Genomic DNA, 26,750 nt, shown 5'->3' with positions numbered 1-26,750 from the left:
CAGGAGAACCCATGGGATAACTGACCAAGCAGGTATTGAGGCTGGCTCTCCTTTCACCCAGCTAAAGGTAAAGAGAGACTCGTAATCTATCACCAGTCTCTAGAGGCAGGTCTCAAAGCAGCTGCACATGCATGCACACACATATGCATGCTTACCTGCACACCAATCACAAACACACATATATATCACACATATACACACATGCAAAGAATATGCAAAAAAAATGATAACTTGGTAACTTACATTTCTGATCCTTTCATCGTGTTTCTGTTTGTCTGTTTCTACCAGAAGATCCACTAATTTTGGCTTTTTGTCACCAGAAATTACATTATTCAAACAGCTGTCACTTAAAACTGCAAGTCCATGTAAATGAAGATTCCCTTACAAAGGAAATTCCTGTATATCAAAGGCCTTTTTCTTGAAGACACTCACACTAAATCTATGCCTCTGTGCTGTGAGGAGCACCTCCTCGCTTCCCTTTGCAGGTGCATGTTGTTAACAGTTTGGACTTAATCTTTCTGGTTACTATTCCTTGCCATTCAGGTGCCTGTTGCCAGTGTTTCATTGTTCATGGTATCTCTTCACAGCAATGAAACCCTAAGACAACATCCAAGCATGGTAATATTATCGTAATATGTGTAACTAAAAGTCAGAAATTGGTGGAGGGAAAGGACTTTTTCTGTCTTACAGGAGATTAGAGGCATGGCAAGCATTCTTGGGAAACAGATGGGCACATGAGACAACAGGCAGAAAATCTACATGTTTGGTTTGCAGATGACATGTGTTCCTTTCCTGTCCTCTCTAGAGAGCAGTTTGCTTCAACCTCCTGGGTGTTGTTCTTGTATATTATTTTTGACAGAATGATTTGTTTCTACGTAATCATTCTTGTGTTTTTGTTATAGTTTGAATGTGAAATTTCTTTGCATAGGCTCATGCATTTTTGAACATGCAGTAGCCTCTAACTGGTGACACACTTTTGAAGTCATGTGGCCCAGCTGCTTCAGTTAAGTCACTAGAGACAGACACTTATTAGCTATAAACTTTCTCTGCTTGAGTCTCATGTTCTTTGGCTCTCACACTTAACTCCATGTGAGAGGCACCAGACACCCATTCCTGTGCTATGAGATGCAATGTCTTCTCTATCATATTGGACTATGTGCTCTGAAACTGTGAACCCAAAGAAGTTCCTTCTCACTTAGGTTGCCTCTGTTATATGTTCTGGACCAAAGAAAAGAAAAGCAACTAATATAGAACACTTATGAAGAGTAGTGAAGTTGTTGCAATAAGAAATAAATGACATAGTTTGCCAACCATTGGCTGTGGTTTATGTGCAGACTCTGGAGGGGCCTGAAGCGGTGAGATAGAAACTCATCATCAACTCTACCCAGTGTATTCTCTTTACAAATATGGGTCAATGATGGGAACTCTAACAAGTAATTATAAACTTAGCAAATCATAGTTCAAATCTGATTAAGTGGGTGAACTTTAATTGCAATTAAGTTTTATGAGATTAAAATATTCAAGCTGAATGTCAGTATTGGATATCAAAATATTCTAGATTTCAGTTAAACATCAGTAAGATATATTGTTCTATATTTTTTAAAAAATTATATAAAGTAACATCAAAACAGCCATACAAGTAACATCATTAATGTTAGTTTAATGATTTTTTTGTGATTTTGTTTGTCATTGGCCAGTAACTTTATATCTTAAGATTATATATTGAAGAATTTAAAATTCATGAATTATTGCACAAAATTAAAATAAATTTAACACTAAGAATACATGGGAGAAACTCTTGAAAAATGAACAACAGACAAAAACCCCAAGTCATAAGTCTAGATTCTTGTGATCATATTTGTTATTTTTAATTGTTTGTAGTAAAAGGCAGCTGTTCAGAATGCACTAAGCATTTTGTTTTACGGAGATATTCCCAGGAACCCTTCAAAAAGTTTTAGTATGACTTCCTATGCACGTTTTGTTTTCATGAATCTTCCACAGAGTCAGAGGTAATGATCTTGGAAAAGAATTAAAAAAAATATGAGTGTATGTCAGATCCTGAAAATATTTATTAGGCAATATCATTGATCAAATTTATTTCATTTGCTATCAATTAACGTTAAAATTATTAGTACACAAAGAATATTTGATTTGCCGATACTATTATCATTTTGCAATATCTAACCTGATAGTTTAGTGTCATGCTTTCAAAGCGACTGTGTCATAAATGATGAAATTAGGTATATATGGACTGATCCTGTGATGCCAGTCAAAGCTCATAACAATAATTTCAATAATCATAATAAATTTATTAAAGAAAATACTGCATGTCTATGAGAATATAAGGTAATTCTAACATAGATCTCCCAAATATTATCCACCAGCTAAGGGCTTTGCTACTGTTCACTGAGTGAGGGAAAGTAACCTGCTGACTGACAGTATCACACTACAACCAAGAGTGACATGAGAAGAGACATCATTTCCACTGAAACACCAATGTATTTGGCAGCTCTGATATTCTATTGCAAAAGTTTTCCCACAAATTTGAAAATAATTCACTCATATCTAATTTCTTTCATTTATAATTTACAGACCCCAAAATTTCCCTTTGCAAAATAGAAATAGCATATATATTTAGATTATCTCAAGATCCCAGAGCGCAAGTAAACTGAGAATGACCAGGTAATTTTCAAACATTTAGTTAATGGAGTTGATTTTTTTCACTCAGCCCTTACCATATGGAACAAAGACCTTCTTCCATGACTAGCAGCATTGGGTAAGCATCTGGTAAGCCAGGTGGACAATTAATGATGGCCAATTTTATTTCAAAATATATTTGTCTTCTTTAGACTTAACAGTTAAATAGAAGAGACTAAAAAATGTCTTCATGAGTAAAATAATGACAGTACACCAACACGTGTGTTTGTATTACATATTTTGCTTCATATTACAGATGTCAAGTTTCAGTGTGGCATCCAAATGAATGAGCAGGTCATAAATTTGAAAAAATGTGCTTGATCCATGATTTTACCATCTATCAAGAGTAATTATTGCTAAGGTAATGTAAAATATATCCATAGGAACTTATAACATTTTAAATGCATGTTTGTGTAATGTTACCTCTCCTTAAAGTAGTTTCTGTTCTCTTCTAATCTCTATAGTTTGAATTTATTTCCAGTACTCTTAAAATTTTTATCTATAAGTGTATCAGTTTCAAAAGTGAGTATGAGTGTTACCAGGCCTTCATTCTGAAGAAGAGCCAAGTCCAGAATAACAGGGTCTATGTCAGTATCAACCAGGACTCTTGGGGGCAGACCCCTCTGAAAGATGTGTGATCTCTTCAGGGTTGTAGAAAGATGGTCTTTAGTTACATATATGCAGTATATAGCAATAGCCCAGTTTTCCCCAAAATTATCTTCTTTTTTTTTACAATAGTAGTTATATCTAAAAGACAAATAGACAAAAACATTAATTAGAATTTATTTCCTCGGAATTTAAATCTCACCTGACAGAAATTATTCACTACCAAAAAGATAAAATCCAAACATTATTTTGAAAGAAAGGATGAGAATACAGTGAATTTGTCTTGTCTTTCAGGAATTGTATAGATAATAAATAAAGTATAAATGTATAAAGGTTGATCTAATTAACTACTTGTTTTTAATATTTTACTTTCCATTTATGCTATTCCCTAGGCACACTGTACTGGAAAACCATGGAATAAATATGTTAAAAGTATGTTTTAATACCATAGTACAGCAATGTAAGAACAAATACAAACAAAGTACCACAAGCAAGCAATAAATCCATTTTCTTAATCAATGAATTGATTCATTTTTTAACATATAAAAACCATGAAAAGAAAGAAAGCAATGTATCATGCTTGTTACTGCTTGTTAAACTTGGGTGAAGGGACAAATGTACCAAAAGTTATTTCTACAACCTGACAACTTTCACTTGTATAACATTTGTTTGTTTGTTTGTTTGTTTGTTTGATTTTAAGGAAGTTTAGGAGCTGGGTGTGGTAGGCCCTCCTTGCCTTTAATCCTAGCCCTTAAGAGGCAGAGGCAGGTGGACCTGTGTGACTTGAAGGCCAGACTGATCTAAAGAGGGGGTTCCAGGCCAGCCAAGGCTACAAGGAGAAATCCTGTCTCAAACAAACAAAATGAACAAACAACCCCAAAACAAACATTTTTAAGAAGGACAAAAATTGAAGTGGCATAAGGAACATTTTAGAAAAGGTGCTAGGTATGTCATGCACTTTGTTTTCTGTAGTGGCTCCTCCACGAGTGCTTATAGTTGCCAGTCATCATCCAACTGTGTAAATATCTAAATGTGTTTGCTTTATTATATGTTAATTGTAATGCCATAGAATACAACAGTTTCTAAGGTAAGCCTTAAATTCATATAAACACAAGTGTCTTTGTCCTCTCAAATACAAAGAAAATAAATAGTAGCAGCCAACTTTGAGACTTGCAACAACCAGGTCTTGACTTCCCTTTTATCCTGGGGTTTGAAAAAAACATCCATTTTCCAGGACAGCTCAGTTCCAGTAGAAGGATAAAGTGTTGGCCACAAGCTGTCAGTAGTCACACAGTCATTTAGCCAATACACTCAACAATTTCCTCAGTCTCTAAGGCTCAGCGGCATGTTCAGAGTACAAAACCCCCACAAGCACTCTGGTTTTCTGAATGTTGGTCTTTAAATTTAATAGGAAACAGAGTTAGCTAGATACAGTGGGGAGCCAGTGAGTTGTAAGAGACACCAGAACAGAGAATGAAACAGAATATAAACCAAAACTAAGAACAGTTACATAAAAAGGAGTTGATGAAGAGGACTCAAAGCTAATTTATACATTAAAAATTAGGTGAAATGACCAAGAGTATGAAAATTACCTCACATATTTTGTATTCAACTCAGACAACAAATAATAAAGTTTATGCATATGCATATGCATATGCATATGCATATGTATATGTATATGTATATGTATATGTATATGTAAAGTGTCTCAGACGTTTCCACCTACTTACATCCATCTTCAGTTGTCTAGAACCTGAGCGCTAGCAAGCAAAGCATGCCAAGAGAGAAACAGAGGGGGAATGGTGGTGAATCCATGACACAGAGGAGAGGCAAAGAGTCCTGAGGGATGAGAACAGAACACAGGTTCAGTACCCAACATCTGGGCAGACCAGAGCAAATAACTCACTCAAAAGCAGACCTAAGAAGAAAGTCTATGGACAAAATCTGTGAAGCTTTGACCAAATTTAGAAGGTTTTTCTAGCTTGTCTGTTCCATGAAAAGCAATATTATCGACATTTGTTAAGAAATAAAAATCACAAATGAGGATGAACTCAAAAGAGAATAAGATACCGAGAGAATGTATCAAGGCCACAAAGATGTTCAAACAGGAATTATAAACCAATGGACCCCGGAGACCATGCCCATTTCCCAGGAAGAATGGCTGTAAATAAAGTCCTCAACTAACAGGACAAACGCACTTGACAGGAAGAGATTTCTTGCTACTCTGAAAGTATCTATCTCTCAGTTGAGCTGATTTATATGTATTTCCTGGCTTTCCTTCATTATTCCTACAAAGCTGTAAGACAGCTGCAGGAAAAGTGAAAGAACCTAGCAGACTTTCGGGCTATGTTTAGCCAAAGCGAACATAAACTCGTTTTCTCTACTAATTCTGTCTCCTAATTTCTCTTGCAACACAGGCAAGCAAAGTCAGAAAGTTTGATAGATTTAAGAACCCAGCAACTATGTAAGTAGCAATTTCAACCACAAAAAATTTAAGTTCCAAATATTAACACAAAGAGCAGCACTGAACAACACTATCCAGAGCACACTGGTTACACATAGCATGAGGATGATAGAAGCTAAACCATGTCATCCTATAGTGAGATTTCAAAGGCTGATACCAGAAACTGTAAATAAAATAGAAAGTGTTATATAGGTGTGTTTAGGGAAAACTGTGGTAATAGCAGGTCTTGGTGATTGGTGACTGTAATCTCGGCTACTACAGTAGATGAAGATAAAGCTCCTGCATGAAATGACATGCACTATAGAAGGAAAACAAATTCAGGTGCACACTTTGGAAAGTGCAGGTTGATATCAACACCAGCCATGCTGGCTCAAGGTAGTGAGGCACAATCTCAAGATTAAAATTAAAAATCGGGATGTGGGGTGAAGATACAGCTCCCGGGTAGGGCTTGCCAGGGATGCATGAGTTGCTTTAATGACAAGCATCATACAACAGCAACAATAGCAGCAAAGAACTCTGAACTTTTAAGGAAGGAGGAGAAGATGGAGGGAGGAATAGAAGACAGAAAGCAGTATGGGACAAGTAGTGAGCCGCCGTGTTGACAGGGGTGGGTATGTGGAGACAGGCCCCACACTGCATTGTTGTAAGTTACTGCACTTTACATAAGACAGGGGCCTGTCTGGCTGTGCCTTGTTTCAGAAGAGTTTATCTTTCAAAGCAGCAGTGTGTTTCATTTTTAATACAAGTTTGCGGCAGAATAAATGTGCATCCTTTCTGTGAAGTAAGCAATCACCTCTAACCAGCACTAAGCATGAGATTCAGACTGACAGTAACTGCTATATATAAAACATCACCACTTACAGGTTTAGTTCAAGAACATATGGACACATGGGCATCTCAAAGCCATATGAGACAGGGCATATAAAATTATTGAACACATAAAATCACCAAACAAACAAACAAACATCAAAGTCCTATCCACAGGCAAATGAATGGAGCTAGAAAACATCATCCTAAGTGAGGTAACCCAGAACCAAAAGGATGGACATGCATGATATGTACTCACTGATAAGTAGATATTAGCCAAAAAATTTTTAAATACCCATGATACAGCTCACAGACAATTGGAAGCTTAACAAAAAGGAAGGCCCAAGTATGGATTCCTGAAACCCACATGGGGGAAACAAAATAAACACAGAAAGCAGAGAGGTCTAGTTTGTAGCCTGGGGCATATATGTGGCAGAGGACTGCCTTGTATGGCCTCAGTGAAAGAGGATGCACTCAATCCTATGGAAACCTAATACCCCAGGGAAGAGGGATGCTGGGGGGGGGGAGGGGAGGGGGCAGGGGGGAGGTGAGGTGGGGTGGGAGGGAAAGTGGGGGAGCACCCTCTCAGAGGTGGGGTGGCTAGGGTGAAGTATTCAAGAAGGGGAGACTGGGAAGGCTTTTGGAATATAAATAAATAAAATAATTTAATAAAGATTTTTAAAAAAAAAAAAAGTTCTTATATGAGGAAGGAAAATTCATGACAACGTATGGTGAGACCACTGATATCACATGCATTGTGGGATTTACAGGCTCTGAACTCTTGATTATACATGTTTTCAGGTCAGCAAGGTACCCACTCCTTGAAATGTCCCACTCAAGTAATCAACTGCCCCTGCTCCCCTCCCTGAATCCCCCTCAGATTAGAGACAGCTCTGCTTCAGCAAACCTCTACGAGCTAAATGGATGTCTTCCTTAAGAGCTACAGCAACTGACTGGCACTCTTTGCCTCTTTATAGGTATGTATCTGAATGATAGCATGTGATCTGAGAATGAACAACAGTAATTAATATTGATGTTAAAAAGACTGTGTCTGTCCATTATCATAATTTTCCAGCAAAATTAGTAATACATGGTAGATTTCAGGAACAAAATTAGCCTGGCATATCAATTTGTTGTTATTAAATAAATTTGACATTGTGGAAAAAGGCAAATGTATCCATTTAACTTTCTTATTTTAACATATTTTTAAAACATAGAATAAAGCCAAGTTTCCTTTTATAAAAAATATTTCTTTGATTTTCTGATGTTAAAATATAATTACATTTTTCCTTCTCTTTCTTCCCTCCATGCCTTCCTCTATATCCCACCCAAGATCTCTTTAAAATTCATGGCCATTTGTAGTCAAGTGTGTGTGTGTGTGTGTGTGTGTGTGTATGTGTGTATGTGTGTGTCTGTGTGTGTATCTGTGTGTGTGTATGTATGTGTGTATCTGTGTGTATGTGTGTGTTTGTATGTGTGTGTATGTGTGTGTGTATCTGTGTGTGTGTATGTGAGTGTATCTGTGTGTGTATGTGTGTGTATGTGTGTATGTGTGTGTATCTGTGTGTGTGTGTGTGTGTGTGTGTGTGTGCATGTGTATGTATGTTTGTGTGTATGCACTGGAGGAGCACAGATGCCTTGCTTGGATTCAGCCATCCTTTAGTATAGGTGAGGTGGAAATAGATATGAAACAGAGCTTTTGCTCAGTTTACTGGCTGTTGCTATATCTGCTAAAGATAGTTTCTTCATTAAAGCAAGTGAACCTACAGTTTATATTCTGTTCCATTCACTTGCACTTATTTATATATTTTAGCAGTTGAAACATATTTATAATACAATATTACTTTACAAATATGAGAAAACTGAATAGACTTGATCTTGTAAATTCAGCTTATAAACCCCATGAACTAGAGGCAGCAGAGCCTGTAGGGAAGTGGGATGATTTGAGGGAGCCACAAGGAATGTGAACTTTAGACTTTCTTTTTTTTTAATTTATTTTTATTGGATATTTTATTTACATTTCAGATGCCATACTCTTTCCCCATTTCCCCTCCCTAAAAAACCCCGATCCCATGCCCCCTTGTATAAAAACTTTAGACTGTCTATCCACTAGTATATGATATTAAGTGCCAAACTGAACAGACAAGACCCAGACAAGGTAAGAGTAAAATGGAATAAAACTGAAAATATGTTACATTGACTAATGGTTTCTTTTACTGTTCTTAATATTAAAGAAATATTAAAGTACTCAGTTATTATTTTATTTAAGATATAGTAGCATTTAAATAATTGTCTTTAAAGATTTATCAACTTTATGGAAAAAACAAAGGAAAAAACTGAAGTTCAAGGAGTAGATTGCACTATTCAAAACAATATTTACAAAATATTGTTGTAAATATTACAAAACAAGGATCCTGATATTTACATCATTTAATAACCCAAATTCATGCTGTTTCATTTTAGAGTAACTTTTAAATAAATTTGGCTTGTTCTAAATGCAAAGCATTTAGATATATAATATAATAAGAGAGAGAAGTTATATATAAAAACCTCCATAATCACTATAAATTTAATAAATGTTTTAAATACTCACAATTTCTGTGCTTAGAGTTGTATTTTTCTGGGGCTGGGAGAGATGGCTTAGTGTTTAAGAGTACAGGCTGCTCTCCCAGGAAACCAAGGTTTGATTCCCAGAGGATCTGGATTTGATTTCCAGAATCCACTTTGTTGCTCACAGCCATCTGTCCAGTCCCAAGACATTCAGTGTTTTTATCTGGCCTCCATGAGAACTAGGCATTTAAGTGGTGCACAGAAACACACATACTGGTAAAACACCCATACAAATAAAAATAAAGAATATAAGTTTTTACCCTTCTAATAATTACTGATTTATTTTTATAGAAATATAAACATTTCTCTAAAATTAGAAAGTAGTCAATAACAAAAATTGCAACTTGACCACTACTATTCATAGGGACACTTAATTCTCTTTTCTTAGACTTTATATATGTGTTTGAGTATATCATATCCATGTGTATATGTGTGTTTGTGTGTGTGTGTGTGAGAGAGAGAGAGAGAGAGAGAGAGAGAGACTGTGTGTGTATATGTGTCTGTGTGTGAGTGTGAGAGTATGTTTGTGTGTGTGTGTGTGTGTGTGTATGTGAGAGAGAGAGAGAGAGAGAGAGAGAGAGAGAGAGAGAGAGCATAGGACCATGATAGGATGGCTGGTTTTGGTTGAAGCGCTGGCTGGAAAGCCCAGAGACCAAACAGGTGTCCATTGCCTGTAAAGGATGGCCATCTATTCTGCCATGCTCCCAGAATCCAGGCTCCTAACACATGGCATGGAACTCCATTGACCTGCACTGTTCAGTCATGTTCAGGGCAATGCAGCCCCACCCAAAGAGCACAGGTAGAGGGAGTAACTACAGGCCAGGCCTCAGTCCCTAGAGAGATTTACATACTAATGAGATGCCCTAAGGCCAGAGGGCGGAGCCAATTAAGCATTCTTTCCCAGACCCTTCCCCCTTTCTCCTCCCTATTTAACTCAGTTCTGCCCTGAGTCTCACGGGGGTTGTATATCCAGATTCAACCATCATCCATCATGCCAATAAAGCTGTTTTGGAAGAACTTTCTCGAATCATTGGGGCCGCACCATGAGGAACTGTGGAGAAGGCCTTTAATGAGCCACTGTGGCCACAACCACCATGACTAACTTCTCACCTGGAGGAACTTTCTGCATTTCCAGCTACCTTGTGCATGAAAGAGAGAGAAAGAGAGAGAGAGAGAGAGAGAGAGAGAGAGAGAGAGAGAGAGAGAGAGAGAGAGAGAGAGAGAGAGAAGCAGAAAGAGTTTACATGCACGTGGAGGCCAGAATACAACCTCAGGTGTGGTCCACCTGTGCTTTTACTTTGAATAGGATCTTCCAGTGACTGCACTCACCATAAGACTAGGCTGTCCAGTGAGTTACAGAGATCCACTAGTTTTTACCTCCCCAGCATGGGTATGACAAATACATACCATGATGCTGACTTCTATTACCTGACTTCTAGGAACCAAACCATGTCTTCGTGCTTTAATAAAAGGAAAGCCAGGGCAGGATCTCAAGAAATTGAGTCAACTGAGCTATTCTCCCAGCTTTTTCTCAGATATTGTGTGGAGGATGTGACGATAAACCTGGTGGAGAAAGAGACTGGATAGATAGCAAGGTGCTTCAAGCTTCTGAGAATCCTTGAACAGTCTTGATCCATTGTACATGATCTAACATGGATCACAGCATAACAACTAGACAACCCAAGCCCAGGACAGTGGCTGCTTCCCTGTTTTCACAGGAATCTCCACAGGAATTGGCGCTCCCTTACTGGTTCCTGGACAGGTTGTACTCCAATTTGCACTTGAATATATAAACATACCTAATTGACAAAATAATTACATATAAGCGTTATTACTTAATAAAGTTAGATCTACATTCTAATGCTGGTCTCCAGAGTTTGAATCCCAGGTATCTTTGTGGCCTCCATCTCCACTTTCTCCACACATTCCAGTCTCTCTTTTCACAAAAGTGTTTTTCCTCTTTCCCTAAAAAATACATTCTAAATTTGTCCTTTACCATCCTTATCACCAGTGATCGCACTTGTCTTTTATTATTAAGATTAAAAACTGTGATTGTTGCAAAAGAAAATAAGAAATGAGAAAGGCTGTGCTGTTTAGTTTTCTTTATCTAGGAATTTTAATTAATTGTTTCCATCAGAATGGCCTATAAAGTATTTTTATGATTGTTAATTCAAGCATGTGGACCCAATCCATTTCTTGGCAATCCTGTCCTAAGCAGGTAGCCTTGAGCTGTAAAAGAAAGTTAGCTAAATAAAAGGAAGAGAGCCAGTTCAACAGTTTTCTTCCATTGACTTGTCTCTGGTTCCTGCCTCCAGACTCTTGCTTGAGTTCCTGTCCTGGCTTTCCTAGATGAGGGATTGTAATTTGTGAGCTGAAATGAACACTTTCTTTCCTAAGCTGCTTTTGGTTTTATTAAACCATGGTTTTATTAAAGCAATGAAAAAAACTCAAACCAAAACAAAGACAAAAATTATTTCTTACTTGGCTACAAAGTCACTGATGGGATACTCCAAGGATGAGGTGTGGACATCTCTGAACTTCTTCAGGTGACCATCAAGTTGCTAGAAGGCAACTGCATGTACTACAGAATAGAGGAAAAAGTGTTATGTGGGCAACTTTCCCCCAAATTCTCCCAGACTCAGAGATATGTGCAGCCATCAGCATCAAGTAAGACTGTTGTTACCACATGCTACACCTAGTGCTTAATAATAAAAGCAAACAATAATACTTTTCAATAAAACATATTGTTGAGTTGAAATGAGCTTCAAGTATTTGCAAAATGTCCATGTTTTACAAGTTAGTCTAACTGTTATAGATATCACTAAATACTTTTATACTATTTCTCTTAAACAAGAACTTTTGACTGGCAACTTAATAGGTTTCTCAGGGCTTCAAACTTCCCAGTTATAGAGGAGCAAGCCCTGCAGATTTAAGCATTTAAAGTTAGTTAGGTTAGTTTGGTTAGGTAGGCTTATACTGATTCTGAACATTCCAAATTACAAAGCCAGTCAGACTAAATTGTAAATCGAGAGCTTTTGTCAAGTCTATGTGTTTTAAAAGAATGACTCAAGTTAGTTTGAGGAACAATACCCAGTGGTTCATACCATATGTGAGTCACTACAAGAAAGTAAAACTTAATTCAGTGTCATTTATAATGATTTGTAAATTATTCTAATAAATTTCTATGTAAATTAATTTCAAACAAAAACAAACCATGAAAGAAAATACATTAGAAAATATATTCAAATTGTTTTTAGTATTGCATACATAAATAAAGCTTTAGTTATAGAATTACCAAACAAAGCATAATGTTAGTCTGGCATGTTTGTGAGTTTCAGTACTCAGAACTTTTGTTCTGAGCCAAAAAAGCATAACATTATGATCTCAATATTGCTTTTGAGAGATTCTACGTTCCCACAAACAGTCCTGGTCCCTCAAAGCTTTGAATTTTGTAATCCCTTGATTCAATTCTTCTGGGAAAAGTCTGACTATATCCTTAAAATTATTATATTCCATTTGACTGGTCAACTCTGCTGCATGTCATCTAGGCCACTGGTATATATGATGAAGTGGATTCATTTTGAAAAAGGAGCAGTGCTGTTTCTGATGTCTCTTTCTCTAAAAATGCAGGTTAAATGTATTCTTTGAGTTAAAGGTAAGACTTTAACTCAAACTCATTCCTTTTATTGAAAGGAATGTACCAGCCCACCAACTGTCCACAGAGACACACAGACTGTCTTCAGATTCATTGCCACAGTCTGTTGTTCCAGTGGGACCAGCTAACCTACCTAGAGGACATGGAAGGCACAGGTGTATTTGTTCATCATGAGTCTTCAAAGTTGTTACCTACATGCGTTTAAGCTATAGGTACAAAATATTCCAAATTACTTATATTTACTTACCATCATTTTCTTATATTGTATTTCTCTTATATTGTAGTCTCGGCCAAATTATTTTCTATCCTTCAGCCACATCAAAGTTTTGACTTTTAGCTTATAGGCTACAGATAATTTTACTTATATAACTTTACATTTTACTGCTTTCTCTAGCTCCTAATAAAAAATCGTGGAAGCAACAATTACACACAGAAAAATAGATGGTCTCAAAGGAAAACCAAAACTTTGCACTACATTTTCTAAGTTACATTAGCACATGTGCCTCATTCTTTACTCCCTTGAAAAATAGAGATAACAGTATTCACTACACATACACTACTATCTACAATGAAAGAAGCAATCTGAAGTATTTTTATACATTGATTATCTACTACATAAGCATCAGAACATCAAAAAATTATCTTCCTTTCTCTACAAACCTGACACCACTCTTCTTCTCCTTTCTCCTCTCCCCCTCCATTGTCTTACTAGCTGAGCAATGAGTAAGCAGAGTAGGTTGGAAACCAGGTGACAATCTTCTCCAGCACTTCTTGTTAGCCAGAAGGAACAATCTTTTTATACAAGAATGCGTTGCCCCCAAACATCTCCCATGTGTATACACTGGAAAGGGTTGGGTTTCAACGAAGAAACAAACCTTGTCACAGATCACCATTAACAAAGAACTACTCATGTGTGATTTCATGCTTATGATCAGAGAATTACGATTAAGACTGTCAGGAAGGTCAGTATCACTTCCTGTTTCTAATGAACATTCCTGGTCTGTTCATAGGGACAGGAAGGAATGTGTAGTTAGTAGTGGTGTAGTAACTATTTTGAAAATACTCAAATTAGAGAAAGAATGTGTCATTATGTTTGGTCATCATACCTATACGTCATTGAAGTGTCTGAAAGAAACAATAAAACCACACAGGAAGAATTTGTGGTTCAGGAGAAATACGAATAGAAGAAGTTATGACAATGAGGAGGTCAAAAGGAAAACAAAAAAATCAGTTTTTAAAGAACATATATGTGTATGTCTAAGTTAGAGTTACTATAGGGGTGATGAAACACCATGATCAAAAGCAACTTGAAAAGGAAAGGTTTCACTTACTTATCCTAATCAGAGTCCATTGAGAAAAGCCAAGGCAGAAACTGAAATCAGGAGACAGGAGCTGACACAGAGACCTTAGATATATGCTAGATCGATCTTCATTGCTTGTTCGGCCTGCTTTCTTACAAAGTCCAGGACCACCAGCCCAGGGATGGCATATCCAAAATGAGCTGGGCCTACTCACATCAATCACTAATTAAGAAAATGACCTACAGATTGCCTACTGTTAGATCATATAAGAGCATTTTCACAACTGCTGTCCCTTCCTCTCAGATGACTTCAGCCTGTGTCAAGTTGACATAAAACTAGACAGCAGTGCAAAGTAAGAAGAATCTTGTTTTCCTAATAATCAGGATTACATTGGTATATAGGAGAATAAGTGTCTTTCTTACCCATTTTATACTGTGAACCAACCACCATAGGCAGTTCCCACAAAAGACTCTGTGTGTGTGTGTGTGTGTGTGTGTGTGTGTGTGTGTGTGTGTGTGTTTCTGGACCATGTCTTGCAAAATATGTGGCTGCCTCTTTAAGTAAGACTCTGTACATCCCCATTCTGTCAGTGAATACCCAAGGGTTAATTATGTGCTTCCCATCCTCCAGCCTCTAGTCACTTAACTGCTCAGGGCTGTCTTCCCATAAAGGAGGATATAAACCTGAGATATTAGAAATCTCTACTACAGCTGCAGAAAAGCAGCCAGCCAGTACCCAGACCCAAGAAGCCAGGACAGCCAAGGTGCCAAACTGGGAACCAAGAGTGTGTCCAGGCTTTTATTGGAGAAGGAAGGAGGAAGCCAGGATACTTTTTTTATCTTGTGCTTTATAAGGAAGTTGTACTGTTTTCTATGCAGAGTGCCAATGAAGAAGAAGTGTGTATCTTGGTGATTAGCATTAAAGATATTAAAGTTTTGTCACCTTTCCATCAACATTGCATCATACCCTGAACACAAAATGAAGCTTGTCAGGTATTGGATAATGCCATTAGTTAATCAAGATATTCTTTTAGAGCTTTTACCATCTGCATTTTAATTACATTATGGACAGCATTGAGTGTGGAAAGAGTGATATTTATAATACTGTGTAGAGGTATGTTATAAAGTACACATGAAATGGGTATGGTACACCTTTCTGTTTTAAATAAAATAGTAAAATATATCAAGTTATCTCAATCAAATAAACAAAGCCAATTTGTGATCAGGAAAATGCAAATCAAAAGGATGCTGAGATTCCACCTTACACCAATCAGGATGGCTAAGATAAAAAACTCAGGTGACAATACATGTTATAAAAAATTCAGAGAAAGAGGAACACTTCTCCATTGCTAGTGGGATTAAAAACTGGTACAACCACTCTGGAAATCTATCTGGAGGTTCCTCAGAAAACTGGAAATAGATCTATATGAAGACCCAGCTATACCACTCCTGGCCATATACCCAAAAGATGCCCCACCATATCACAGGGGCAGGTACTCTATGATATTTATAGAGGCCTTATTTGTGATACCCAGATGCTGGAAACAACTCAGATGTCCCACAACAGAAGAATAGATACAGAAAATGTGGTTCATTTATACAATGGAATACTAAGAAGGAAGACATCCTGTGTTTTGCAGGCAAATGGATGGAACTAGAAAATATCACCCTGAGTGAGGTAACTCAGACCCAAAAGGATGTACTCACTAATAAGTAGATATTAGCCAGAAAAATAGAACAGAATACCCAAGATACAGTCCACAGAACTCAAAAAGGTCAACAAGCCAAAGGGCCCCCCAGTATGGATACTTCAATTGTACCTGGGAGGGAGAGGAAAGCAGAGTGCAGAGGGAAGGAGAGATCTGGATAGGAGAGGAGAGGGGGAGGGGCAAAGGAAAATGGGAGCATGATCAGGTATTTAGGGGAGGGACCAGCAGTGAAGCCCAAGGGCCAGAAAAATGAATAGATATGTACAACCTCAGGAAGTGGGAAGACCTTCTAGAATGTACCAGAGACTTGGGAGGTAGGAGACTCTCAAGACCCAAAGACCTTAGATGAAATGCCCAACAGTGGGGAGAGGGAACTTGTAGAATCTATCTCCAGTAGAAAGACAGGTCATCAAGTGGAGGGATGGGGTTGCCATCCCACAGCCAAAAACTCTGACCCAGAATTGTTCCTGTCTAAAAGAACTGCAGGGGCAAAAATGGAGAAGAGTCCGAGGGAAAGGAGGTCTAGTGACTTACCTAAATTGGGATCCATCTCAACGGAAGGCTCTTAACAACATAAAGACCAATAAATGACCTTTGCAGTCAAACCAGTGTTGACTGCAGCTCTATGGGAGCCTTTGTAGTAGAAGCCTTTAAGTTTTGTACCCTCAAAGTCAGAACCACTCAAGATATCACCCACTCACTTGCACACCCAATTTAATTTAATTCCTCTGCCAATAATCCAACCAATAAAATCCTCTAATATGTTAGAATGATTGTTCTCTAAAATGAGATAGAAATTGGCTAATATTCTTTCATTGGTAGAATCATAATAATTACACCTATTAGATTTACAAAAATTTTCACTTCTGTGTACTTATGACCAAAACAATCATACAACACTATACCAAATGCCCAGTGTACTGGCTGGTTTTGTGTGTCAATTTGACACAAGCTGGAATTACCACAGAGAAAGGAGATTTAGTTGAGGAAATGCTCCCATGATATCTAGCTGTAAGGCATTTTCTCAATTAGTGATTACATTGGGAGAGCCCACTATGGGTAGTGCCATCCCTGGGCTTATAGTCTTGGGTTCTATAAGAAAGCAAACTGAGCAAGCCAGAAGAAGCAAGCCAGTAAGAAACATCCCTCCAGGGCCTCTGCATCAGCTCTTGCTTTCTGACCTGCTTGAGTTCCAGTCCTGACTTCCTTAGATGATGAAGAATAACGTGAAAAGTGTAAGCTGAATAAACCCTTTCGTTTCCAACTTGCTTCTTGGTCATGATGTTTGTGCAGGAATAGAAACCCTGACTAAGACACCCAATCAGTGTTTTCAAGTTTTCAACACAGTAGCAGATCAAGGAACTAAATTTGTAGGTAGAGAATGGATACTTATTCAAGTGCGTGTGAATCTGTAACTGTATGTAATTTCTTATGCACATACTTTATAAGCCAACTCGCAAAGTCATATCCATTGGACTATTTTCTATCCAAAGTCATTCTGTGTTTCCAGACACATTTTAACTTAAGGAGTATCCTGTGTTTGTTTTATATGTTCTCTCTCCAATAAAGTTGTTACATTACCTTAATTATAAAAAATTTACATCTTCACCAGGAGATTGAAATTCCCAAATAAGAGCTGTCACACTCTACAGACAACTTTTAAGGAAGCATTTAAACCCTTTCCTCTTTATCAGTGAGAACTTTCCTGTAAAGCCTTTATCTATAAGGGGAAGATTAAACAATATAAGAGTTGCAAACAGAAGCTCTAATTGTATTATCAACCTAAACCTGAGGGAGAACCCAGTCATTTCGGGAACAAACAACCTTATCTTTCTGACTGGTCCACATGAGTGACTCAATCCTGTAGTCACTTTGGATTCCAGGAGTAGGCCTGGGTGTTGGGTTGATGACTCAAATTCATACTGTTGCTAAGAACTTAGATGGCAGGCAAATCATAAGATACAGACCAGCCAGGGGGCAGCCTAACCATCACCATTTATGCATGCCACCAGCCTCTGCTTTTGTTCCTTCCTTTTGTGATCCTAAAATGACTATTGCTGTGAGAAAGACAAATTCTTCTTTGTCCTTTCAAGAGAAGTTCCGTTGAGGTAAGCTCTTCCTACTTTTATGACCATTTGTTCCAGAAGTTACATTTTAGGATTGGCACCAAGCATGGTCTTTTGGATGCACAAAACCAGAATTTTAGTTTAGATTTGACATCAATTACATTGCTTCCGTTCTTAGGTTTATCATTTGATCCAAGTTCATTTTATAACATAGTTAGTCTACTTTCATTATTCTGCATGCCCAGGTTCAATCTTTCTGGCCCCATTTATCACAATGTTTGTCCTTTCTCTAATGCATGGTCATTGTACTGTGTCAAAACTCAGTTGACTACACATGTATGTTTCTAGTCCTCTGTAGATTATTCCAGATTGGCCTGGATTTTTTTAGTGGCACTAAGCAGATTTGAGGAATGTCCAAATGACCATATTTTCTTAAAAACTGTACAAAAAGACACTAAAATATCTTTCACCTCTAGACACCTCTGACTTTCTGTCTCTCTCCCTGGGACCACAGTAAATCCACTTTTTGTTTCCTCGGATTCATGCCAGGCACATTTACAAATATTGGAGTAAGTTTGATTTTGAGACTCTAAAGAGAAAGATTCATAATTGACTATAACACCAATTAGTGCCTCTGTGGGCTGAATAAGGAGAATGTTTGCATCAAATATATAGAAGAGGAAATTTCAACCATTAACACTGTCCTGCAGTTGTACCTATTTTTTTATGAATCAAGGTAATTTTGAAATAACTTACTCACTTCCAAGCCTTCATGGTCCTCTGCCATGAGATGATACTATGTAAAATAACATCAAAGGGAACATCTTTAATGTGTATGACAACCTCTCTTATATCCTAAACCTGCCTACCAAGCGAAAATCAATTTGGAAACTCTAGTTACCATAAAAATTTAACCAATTCTTGTAAAGTATATTGGAGTGGGCCTTCCAATAATTTACTCAATCTTGTGCCTCAACTTCTCTGTAAGGGTCTCCCTGGATCACCAGTCAAAAGGCACCATCGTCATTTAACCATAGACCTTCAATAATGTCCAGGAAAACCTAGAAAGTATCTTTGAAGAGCCATTTTATTTACTATATAGTTTTAGATCTTATCTTTCCATTTTGTTTTTATGTGGAAAGGTCTATTCTTAGTGCCTGACTACATGCTGCTGAACACAGAATTTGTGAGAAGGCTAGAAAACATGAAAATAAACTATTGGCTCAAAATCTTATTGATCCTAGCCTAGGACACAGACCTTCCCGGAGCAGAGACCCACTATTTGAGATTAATTATAACATGCATGCACACACACACACACACACACACACACACACACACACACACACACACACCAGCAAAGATCAATAGACATGGAGATATGAGGAAGAACCTCTTCCTATGATGAAAGTTGAATTAAAAAAATATTTAAACTACAACAGGCTAGTTTGATGTGTTGTAACCTTCACAAAATTAAGGTTACAAAATTGAGTTACCTAAGCTGGTCAACTTTTGCTGTGGTTCATCCCTTAAACATTGGAAAATATTAGCAAAGTTTGTACAAACTTCAGATCCTGTTTTGTTTCATCAGGGTTTTTGAGTTTAACACAGAAATCTCAAATTACCCACTAAAATTCTTCAAGATAACTAAATTACAAAATCAGTGGTCCTTTTCATTTTTACATATTTTTTTTCTGATTTTTACCAAAAGTTACCATTCTTAGCATGCCTACTTTTGGGTGTGTGTGGGAGACGGTATAAAATTCAGGGTGGTTTTAACTTATAGTTATGACACTTATATACGAGAATGCTTGTCTTTTGAATTCTTTGCTCTCCTGTTTCAAAAACTAGATTGTTTATGGTTCTTCTCTTAATCAGGTTGAGAAAGAAAAATGTGGTCATTTTGAAACCAAGCTGCACAGCACCTTATACCCTTGTCAATACTCAGATTAGGTTCTACATTCTTGAGATCAGAGTTTTCTACTTTGATTCATTAGGGAGCATATCTTTGGTGCTACAAATTTATGATTAAGAGTTGTTTTAAGGTAATGGAGGAAATTATTGGACAATTAGTCCAACATAAAAACTGGCAAATTGTAGATAGAGATGATCTTTGGTTTTCAAGTTTGTGTGCATTGTTGCGTGTAGCTAAGTGCCATCTACATATGTTCGTGTTTTTCTATTGTTTACATCATAACAAATTGGATTGGAAGTGACATTATGCTATTATTTAAGTTATCCCTAATTACTTTTAGTTCATAGTGTAATTGAGTCATAGGCCAAGATCCTGGCTTTGAAAAATACACACAACCTCTTCAATATGCCAATTAAAGAAAATGGTGGTAACTGATTGAGAGGGGACATTAAACTTCTGTGGTCATATTTTGGGAAGCAAATAGAGAGATGACAGCCACAGCTCCAAACTTTACTATACTTACATGGGTTTTAAATTCAAATAAAACATATTAAAACAAGAGGTATATGTAATGGGGACAGTCTTAAATAAGAGTGCTATGTTTCAACACCATCTTAGTTCTTGTTCTGCAAGATGATCCAAATACTTATTGCTAGAGAGTGTACACTGGTTCTCAGCAGATAATTTACTGCCCTTGAAGGCTTTTCTTTTCCCCAATTTCCTAGCAAATTCCCAACTAACTGACTGCAGATCTTCAGAAAGGAATCATGGGTAACTATTGAATTGAGATAAAAATGTGAAGTTTTCTCTCCAAGACTAGAGCATTATATTCTACTTTAAATGATATGCATGGAGACTTTCCCAAATTGACAAAAATACTTGTCTAGTAACAAGTGTTGGTAAAGGGCTCCAAACACAAAGGAGTTCTTGCAATGAACTCCATCTCAAGAATGACATTTCTTGTGACCCGATGAGAGAAGACATGACGCGAGGAGAGCTCACTTTAAAGTGAGAACTACAGTTTACTCCTCTAGCTGGCATGGGAGAGTAACACTTGTTGCTTAGCATAATATTTATATGTCTTAACTTTAAGTTACTCTGAGGCCAGAAACCACAATTAACACCCAATGGTTAAACAGCTGGGGATTAAGTAAACAGGTCCTTTGTTCTTTTCTCTGAAGGTCTTCTCTAGCCTTGGGCCCTAAAGCTGGGAGTTTATTTAACTCCTTGTAAGGTAGAGAAAGTAGTTTACAGGAAGAAACACTTTGAAAAAAGATTCTAATCTTTATTTCAAAGAAAAATATGGGGGGGGGAATCTATTTCTAAAAAAAAAAAAATACCTGTCATTTCCTGTTGTATTTCTCAGTTTTTATAATATTTTTTCAGGATACAGGATCACATGGTATTCCAAGGATCTTTTTTTCAAGAATTCACACAAGTTCAAACATAAATTCAAATCATACATTGAATAAGATGTAACAACAGAGTTGTTTACATGTGTTCCAATTAAGACTAATTATTTAACTAGACTTTCATTATCTGTCACTACCTTCACAGGTTCATGAAAAGTTAAGAACTGCAATTCTTATGTCTAAATTAACATGGTAGCTCAAGAGGCAAATTATCTGCTTAGTGTCTCATTAGTATTAAAGTTTTGTATAGATAATCCAGACAATATTTTATATTCTGTTCTTGCACCTACTACATTAAATCATTCATATTCCTTTTATGACCTTTAATCAATGGTTTTAAAGTCTAAAGAAATGTACTCCTAAATTGTAAATATGTATCATGCCTGCTTTCTATCTTAGCACAATTAACTTGTGATACATGAAGACTCTCAAAGTCCCAATTGTAGTTTTCAAGATGCAGAGAGCTCTACTTGCAGCCCTTTTATAAAGGGCTCAGTAATAACTAATATAAATTTAGGAATTCTTACAGAATCATCATTAGGAGTTAAAAAGTCATCTATTCATCTATATAGCATCACTACAAGACAGTGCATCTTCATTGATCTGCAGAAAATCTGCCCAATATGGGATGATAAAGTTTAAGGATTATTAGTTCCGTTTAATAATAACAGGAAAGGCTATATAAATAGTAAGAATCAATCCTGAGATATAGACTATTGGGCCTTGCCACCAAGAACCAATTAATGAAAGTCCATGGTGACCATCTCAGGAAAATAATCTGCTACCCTTTAGTGATTCCTACCTGGTGTTTAACACACATTAACTACACTAATCCCTGCTTCATGTTTTGAGACCTTGTCTGATGTCACTCTTGGCATTGAGTTTTGGTAGAGTTCATCGTGTGTTAAGGTCATACATATCTATTGATGATAATCATCTGATAGTCACTAGGATGTTAGGTCATAATCAGAGGCAGACTCATAAGGAGACTATCTTTAGCCCAGTCGAATCTGACGCGAGATCTGCAGCATTGCGTCTCTCCACAATCATTGAAGTTCTAATCACTCATCAACCTAAAATCTTGTTATTAAGTTCTTAGTTTAATTAAAATATAATTACATCACTTCTTCCCTTTTCTCCCTCCAACCCAATCCCAATACCCCAAGCACACACTTCCTTTTATCAGATTGGTCCTCTCTTTTGCTTTGGTTATTATTATTTTTGCACAACCTAGAAACTTTACTAGACTTTCTTTCTGGGTATTTTTACAGTTCACATTGGTCATCAAAATAAAGCTACTCTTTGTGTGAGGCACTCATTTTAATTGGTTCAAACCAGTTCTAATCAGCTCAAACCAGTTTAATCTCATTCAAACTGGGTTAATATTATTTGAAGCCTTAAGGGGTTCATGGTCACAGCTGTGCAGAAATAACTTCACCAACTAACAAGTTGCATTTAAGCAAATGTTAGGCTGTAAGTTGATTCAAAATCAAACCACCAGACACCTATGATTCAGTCCAATAAAGAGGTGATAGTCATGTAGAAATATGATTGGAACTAAAGACATGTAGTGTAATAATGTTGATGAGCAGTGGAGGAATTTACAAGGTCTCTTTGCATGTTTTCATTGTGCTCACTGTGAGACTTTCCTTTCTTCCATGTACAGTGAACAGCTTCCTCTGAATGCAGACCTTCTGATTTCTATTTGGGTGAGGTGTGTCAGATAATTCCTTCTTGGCCAGCTCTCAAAGAGAATCTCTGGACATTCAGAATCAGTGACCTTTTCATCTGCAGCTTGTACACTTGTCAAGGTGCCACATTTGAAACATCGTGTTGTAACCCCAGATAGTACTATTCATGCAACAGTAGCCCATTGTCTTTTGCTTTGGCTTATAATTGTTTTGAATTACTGTATTGCCAGGGGCAATCTTCATGTGCTCATATCCTGCTCTGTCCTAAGTAGCATATTTCAGTTTAACAAAATATATAAATTAGTCTGTCATCTTTACCAACACATGCAAAATGAGATGCTGAGAGACAAGCATTATTTAAAGGTCATGATAAAATAAGCCTCACGGACCACACCTATATTACAGTCTTACTTTGAGTGTCTTCAGTCTCCTGATTTATCAGCAACTTTTATTAGCCACAATGCCTCTATTTCTTTTAGCATTTTAGGCACCTCTCTAAAGGAATTCTACATGTGACTCTTATTTTGAAATATATATATATATATATATATATATGTATATATATACATATATATATATATGAAAACATATATATGAAACATATATGAAACACACACACATATATATATGCTGTTTTCATATACTGTTTTTGACATGTTAAATTTGGTAAAGTTAATAGATTAAATGAGTGCCAAAGATTGAAAAATACCAATTAAACTTAAAGCTTTCTATTATGAAACACAAAAATAAAATCTAAATTCTTATGTTTAGTCTCTCAAGTGTGTGTGTGTGTGTGTGTGTGTGTGTGTGTGTGTGTGTGTGTGTGTTTCACCAAGCCATTTGAATGGGCATTAATTTGGAGCTGTGCACTGGAGGATGGGGAACTCACAAATGGATACATCTCTCAAAACAATGACTTCCTCACCCTTAGTAATCCTATCAAATCTAACTCCTCCCTTTGGTTGAGAGGAGCCTCATAGGCTACTCCACATTTCTCACAATGTCTATGTCTTTCTTGTGCACACCCTTCACACATAACCACATTGTGAGTTTATGAACACCATAGTCATGCCATGGCCATAAGATAGCACTTTATAGCCTTCATTTTATTATCTGGCTCTTATATTAATCCCAGCTTCTCTTCCATGATGTTCCCTTCCTTGGCAGAGCTGATATAGTTCTCCTGTTTAAAGTTCAACATTTGGTTACTATTCTCAAATTTTTGATCAGTTATGAGTGTCTGTATTAACTGATACTCATTGCAAAACAAGCTACTTTGATCAAGTTGGAAAAGAGAATTAGTCTTGGGCAGGGGAATAACTAATTATGATGCAGTTTGACAATACGTTCACTTAGCAAAAACAAAAATTGAAGAGTAACTCTTAGTACTTTTGGTCTCCCTAGACCTTTGACCAGATCCACAGTATTCAACATAAATTATCTCCTATAGAAGTAGACTCAGATCCAATCAGAGATTTATTGGTTACTCCATTATACAATCATGCCTAAGAACCTCTTGTCCAACAAGCATGTGTTGTAGCACATAAAGTTTAAAGCTGGAACCAACTGTCACTTACTTTTCTCATTATCCCATTCTATAGTCACCTCTATAATGACTCTAAGTTGACTATGACTTCTGTTCTTTTTTTTAATTTGAGAATTTCATATATGAGTTCATTGTTAAGTCATTTCCATCTCTCCTTTTTGCACTAACTCCTCAATATTCTCACCCCAACTAGAATTCCTTAATTTGTCTATGTAATTATTGCTTTATATATGTAAGTGTGTGTGTGTGTGTGTTCAAAACTGAATTCAATTAGTGTTGATTATGTATGTGTGTTGCTGTCCACCTAGGAATGGGTTCTCATCCCTGAAGAAGACTTTCTCCCTCCTTAAATAAGCATCAGCTGTCTGTAGCTCCTCATCTATGTGTGAGTCCTTGTGAACTTTTCTTCCATCCATGTTGGTGTCTTGACTGGTGCAGGTTTTCCAGGTCATATGCAGGCAACCATATCTTGAGACTTCATGCCACTCCTCTGTACTGGTATGCAAATATTTTATTGAGGAATTTTGTGCCAGGAATACTGATCTGCAGTTTGCTTTTTAGTGACTGAGTCTTTGCCTGGTTTTGGTAGTAGGGCTTCTCAGAAGCGATTGCTTCTCTATCCTGTCTTATGAAATATCCTCAAAAACATTAGTATTGATTCTTTAACAGTCTGGTAGAATTTGATAGTAAACTAAACCAGGTCTGCATGTTTCTGTTTTACGAGACTTCCTAATTTGCTGGAATCTTATGCTTGTTATTGATTTGTTTATTTATATTTCTCTGGTTCAATTTTATGGCTCATATGTGTCTGGAGAACTGCCCATTACACCTAAGTGTTCTAAGTAATTAATATTTGGAAAATATTCCATAGCATTTCTGTGGGTTTCAGTGGTATTGCTTAAAAATCCTGTTTTCTCTGTTAATTATTCTCTCTCTCTCTCTCTCTCTCTCTCTCTCTCTCTCTCTCTCTCTCTCTCCCTCCCTCACCCAGGTTAATGTTTTGTCACTTTGTTTATCATCTCAATCTTCCCACTCTTTTTTCCAGTGGTCCCTGTATTGTTCTTTTAGCTTCTGCCTTGATGTTTGTCCTTTCTTTCGTTCTTTCATTGGGGATTAATTTATCTTGTTTGGGTGATGTTTCAAATATGCCAGAGTGGGTTGATACCCATGGAGGAGGCTTTCTTTCTCATAGGAGAAGCATGAAAATGTGGGAGGGATGTAAGACTGGAACTGGCAGGTGAGGAGGGAGGGGGCTGTGATTGAATGTAAAGTGAAGAAACACCTTAAGGAAAAGTGACTAGCACACATACACATACATATGTATGTGCTTGTGTATATGCGTATGCATAGAATTAAGTTAATGTAATCATCTGAACAAGATGACCCTCATATTCTCATATATTTGAATATTTGGTCCCCAGCCAGTCACATTCTTTGGGGAGGCTTAAAGAGTATGGCCTTGCTGAAGAAAATGAAGCACCAGAGGCAAGCTTGAAAGTTTCAAAGTTTCCCACCATCTCCATTTCATTCTCTACTTCATGTTGGTGGTTTGTTGGTGAGCTCTCAGCCCTTTTGGTCTCAGCTTCCATCACCTGCTTGCTGCCATGTTTTCCAGCTGTTATGGTGACAGAGTTTTATCCCTCTATAACCATGAGTCACCAAATAAATTCAGTCTTTTATAGATTGCCTTAACCATGCTATTTTATGTACACCAATATAAAAGTAACTATGGCTGTTATGTGTTTGACATATTTTTTATTATATAGGCATGTGGAACTATATAAGCTTTCCTCTAGGTCTATTTTCATTGTATCACACAGATCTTGCTATATTGTGCTCCAGTTCTCTTTGTATTTAGGAGCTTTTGAAATGTTCTCTGTATTGCTTCCTTGGCCCAGTCTATAAGTAATCACCATGTGTTTGTATAATTCTTCTTGTTCTTGATTTCTGGTTTCATTCTCTTGTCATTTTATTATTTTTAATTTATTAAGATATGCTTTATGGCTAACCATTTGATATATTTGTGAAAATTATCCTGTGATAATAACAAGAATATATATTCCATCATTGGAGATTGATTTATTCTGAAAATAATTGTCTTACATTTTACCTACGTAGACTTGGTAGACTTTACTATAATTTAAAATTTATACTTCACAGTTAAGCTTTTGTCTGGATGATTTGTATAATTTTCCATCTATCTATTGGGTTGGCAGACTGTTGAAATTACACACTTCTACTGTTTGGGAGCTGATCTCTGTTTTATGTCCTA

This window comes from Arvicanthis niloticus, chromosome 30 (assembly GCF_011762505.2).
Source record: "Arvicanthis niloticus isolate mArvNil1 chromosome 30, mArvNil1.pat.X, whole genome shotgun sequence".
NCBI classification, from domain to species: Eukaryota; Metazoa; Chordata; class Mammalia; order Rodentia; family Muridae; genus Arvicanthis; species Arvicanthis niloticus.
The sequence above is the reverse complement of the archived record's forward strand: the minus strand, read 5'-3'. Positions refer to the sequence as shown.